Genomic DNA, 4,807 nt, shown 5'->3' on the forward strand with positions numbered 1-4,807 from the left:
AGGAAACAAGCCGCAACACAACGGAAACAAGCCACAACACAACGGAAACAAGCCACAACACAAAGGAAACAAGCCACAACACAACAAAATTAGCACAACACAATGAGAACAAGCCACAACACAACAGAAACAAGCCGCAACACAAAAGAAACCAGTCGCAACACAACGGAAACCAGTCGCAGCACAACGGAAAAAAGCCACAACACAACAAAATTAGCACAAAACAACAGAAACAAGTCGCAACACAACAGAAACAACTCGCAACACAACGGAAACAAGCCCCAACACAACAAAATCAGAAGAAACAGGGCTGTGTTTCTCGATAATGATTGCTCTTAGTGTTTAAGAGCTGTTTCTGTGAGTCATTTTACGAACATTCGTTATTGTTTCACATACGTTTCCCAAAAATGCACTTAACACAATCACACGTACCCTGCTTTAAGTGCTACTTAGGAGTCGCTTTCCGTTTGTCAAGTGCTGAAATGTCAATTTATAGAATGACAAGCCACAACACAACAAAATTAGCACAACACAATAGGAACAAGCCACAACACAACCAAATTAGCACAACACAATGGGAACAAGCCTCAACACAACGAAATTAGCACAACACAAAGGAAGCAAGTCGCAACACAACAGAAACAAGTCGCAACACAACGGAAACAAGCCACAACACAACAAAATTAGCACAACACAATAGACAACGGAAACACACCCACGAAATATATACTGTATATAGGAAGCAAGTCGCCACACAACAGAAAGAAGTCGCAACACAACGGAAACAAGCCACAACACAGCAAAATTAGCACAACACAATGGGAACAAGCCACAACACAACAGAAACAAGTTGCAACACAATGAAATTAGCACAACACAACGAAATTAGCAAAACACAAAGGAAGCAAGTCGCAACACAACAGAAACAAGTCGCAACACAACGGAAACAAGCCACAACAAAGCAAAATTAGCACAACCCAATGGGAACAAGCCACAACACAACGGAAACCAGTCGCAACACAACGGAAACAAGCCACAACACAACGAAATTAGAACAACACAAAGGAAACAAGTCGCAACACAACAGAAACTAAGTCGCAACACAACGGAAACCAGTCGCAACACAACAGAAACAAGCCACAACACAACGAAATTAGTCCTATGCATTGTGTTGTGGTGATTTCGTTGTGTTGTGCACTACTGACCTTGTGCACTACTGGATTTGCCTTCAGTTTTTTACAGGGAAAAAAAACCAGATAAATCTTTTCAATTATAATTAATACTAAAAACTAATAACATAATTTCAAAATATTGTTGTTTTCATATTTAAGTGATATTTCTTGCACGAAAAATGTATAATTTAGTTTTACATGACATTTATTTTTATCTTCTCACTGACCACTTGCATTGCATTAATTATTGTATTCAGACACATTGCAAGTTCTGCATGGGACTTGCATAAATATAATCATTTACTTTCACATACTTGGTAATGTTAATGTGTGTTGGGTTTACATCTACAATATATGAATGAGCTCACAGTTTTGATATCATAACCATCAAATTACTACTGTATATTTTTGTAATTCATTTTCAATAAATCATCTGGGTGGACCAAGAGGATGCTTTGTGCTCTTAATATTATATACATTAGTACATAAATTCAAAATTCAAGTTTTTTCTGTGATACGTCTCCTTCAAAAAGTCATTAGAATAAGGGCTAAAAAGTAAAAGGCAGAGTGGCAGGTTGTGTTGGAGGAAAGGTTTAAATAATGAAAACAGAAAACGTGAGTAAATGAATCCCAGGGTGTGACTGTTTACCTATCGTGTTGCCAGAGTTCCTCTCTCGCTCTCCTCTAACGGAGAACGTCTGTGTTCATGAACGAACTCAGGATTGGAGTGTGTTGGCACTTTCCACGAACACAGTATTCTTGGAAGACCTTTTTAAATCATTAGAGGCCTTTTTTTTTTTAAATAGATTTGTTAGATAAACCATTATGTAACATAACTAACCTAGTATATCTTATAAACATCAAAAAAAATTATAGACTGTTAAAATAGGAATTTTGGCCTGTACCACCTCAAAGATCTTACTTTCTTGACTGTTTCCATGAAATAAAAACATATATCAAATCAATATAAATAAATATCAAATCAGTAGATTATTAAAATATAGAATATACCAACTTTTTAACTGTCATACAACAATTCGCCATTGTTTATTCAAAAATATATTTTTTAATCTAACACTGTTTTAAGATAAAAAACATTTATTCAGATAAATAATTTTCCTCTTTAACATAAACACTCTATTTTTCCAGGATTCGTCCACAGTTGTCAAAGGAAAAGATAGAGGGATGTCACATCTGCACGTTTGTGACCCCTGGGGAGCCCCAGGTTGTTCTGGGAAAGGACAAGCCCTTCACGTTTGACTATGTTTTTGACATGGACTCGCAGCAGGACAGTATCTACAGCAACTGCACTGAGAAACTCATCGAAGGCTGTTTTGAAGGATATAATGCCACTATCTTCGCCTATGGACAGGTAAGACTGTAAAATGCCAAGAAACCCAGTGATGAAGTGAAGTAATCAGTCAACATCAGCAATCAGTCAAGAAGTCAGTCAACATGTTTATGTTTTCAGCCCAGAACTTTCTGATCCAGACGTTTTCCATTTCAGCCAAGAATTTCATTAGTATTATTGGAATTATTATTGAGTTAAATGTTCTGAACACAACTTTTAGCACACTCTCATGGCAGTTCAAAACAATATATTTTGTTTTGGCTAATTTGTATGAATCTTATTCGTAAGTTTTCATACAGTCTGTTTATGCGACACTGATGGTTTAGGGGTGTATGTTTAGGGTGGACCTTCATGCTTTTTTCCCCATATGAATAGCATTGTACCAATTCATATGAAATCATCACCTCATAAAATAGTTACGTTTTAGTGAATTGTCTTGTTTGAACTCTTTAATAGAGCCAGTTCAAAAACCAATTCACAGCTTGCTACATGTTCTTGATTTGTAAGGAAATTAGGGCTGTCAATAGATTAAAATTTTTAATCTAATTAATCACACCCTTTTTCTGTAATTAATAGCGATTAATCACACACTTCATGAAATTAAGCATAGACCATGTATCTTCATAGTTTCAAATGTTTATTTTGTCATCATTTGCTATATTCAGCAAAGTAAACCAAAAACAGCCCTAAAGGAAATATTTAATTAAATCCTGCAATCTTTTGTTAGTTGTTTTAGTTATCTTAAACTTACCTGTTCAAGTCTAATACTGCAGTGATTAAGTATTTTTGTAGGTCAACCAAGTTAGCATCACCCTGGTTCTTTCAACCAAAGCCCAACAGATTTTTTCAATTGGCTTTAGGCTTACTGGAGAAAATAAGGTCTGTGACCAACAAAAGTTTATGATTGTATGCAAAAATGAACTCAAATTTGATGAATCCTAAAGCCTAAATATAATCACCAGACCTAAATCTAAATGAAGGCTATAAACAACTACACCACGGTTGCAAAACTTCAACGCCACCACCTTTCACCAGTTTCCAACAACTTAAATCTAGTAAGTAGATGAACTTTCCTGTTTGGCGGGATGATATTTAATGTCCCTAACAACACATTTAGTCCCATTTAGCCACTTGTTAGCTACCACCAGATCTTTTTTTCCAAGTAAAAACCTTAAAAAAAATAACAAGGGAGTATTATTGATGTATTTTATGTTTTAGAATAAAACATGAAAATATCTCAAGCTTGTGTTAACCACAGATTTTATGTCAGACATTTAACCAAATATTCATTCAATACTCCATTGACTTTGTTTCTGTGTTTTGGTCTGCAAAATTACCTCACAATTTACCATTGTTTTTTGAGCCACATTATCACTGGAAAAATCAATTAAGCTATTTAATAGTTATTAATTTAAAAACATGCAGCCTCAAATAGCTTTCAGTGTAGTACTTCATTTTTGTTTGTAGATTGTTTCAGGGAAAATGTCGGAAACTTAAACTTGTTGGAAGCATAATAGTGTTGATGCTGAAGTCATGCAATTGTGGTGTAGTTCATTTATAGCCTACTTTTAGCTTTTTACTTCTGCCGACTTATTTAGGCTGCAAAATTCCTAAAAGTTTCTAACTACATTTGTAATGGTATAACTAGTAAGTACTATATTATGTTTTTTTTTTTTAAGTAGCCTACTAAATATGTAAATGTATACATTTCAACTTATTATCATATTTGTTGTTTCTGTATCATTGTTATATATATATATATAATTTTTTTTTTTTTTTACAAACACAAAGCAGTGACAGTATAAGCAATTGTGGAGCATGCTACACATCAAGCAAAGCAAACAAACAATGAAACTTTTGTCAGAACCTGAATGATGGACATGTTCAGACAAGAATGCTGCATTTTTTTTAGTAATCTAACACTAATAGATTACTAAAAAGGTCTGATCCCCTCAGTCCTAATGTGTTGTTTTTTCCCCCAACAGAGGTAGTGTATTACATCTTAAGTTCTTTCTTTGAATAATGATTAAAAAAAACTCTACCTCATGAGAGTCCCGCCTCTTCATCAGCCTTTTCTGGCTTTGTTAATTCTCTCCCTGTTGTTCAGGGGTCTTGTCTTCCTGTCAGCATCTCTTTCAGTGGATGATGTGCGCTCAGGCCCCGTGTGTCATTCCTCTGTGTGTCTATGGTGACAGAGACCCCAAACTTCTTTTGTCTGGACTGTCACCCCCCCCCACCCCCACCCCCCTCTGTTGTCTCGGCTAAAAGAAAATGTCTCTGCTTC

The sequence above is a fragment of the Sinocyclocheilus anshuiensis genome, unplaced genomic scaffold, assembly GCF_001515605.1.
Source record: "Sinocyclocheilus anshuiensis isolate Anshui unplaced genomic scaffold, SAMN03320099.WGS_v1.1 scaffold882, whole genome shotgun sequence".
Classification (NCBI taxonomy): Eukaryota; Metazoa; Chordata; class Actinopteri; order Cypriniformes; family Cyprinidae; genus Sinocyclocheilus; species Sinocyclocheilus anshuiensis.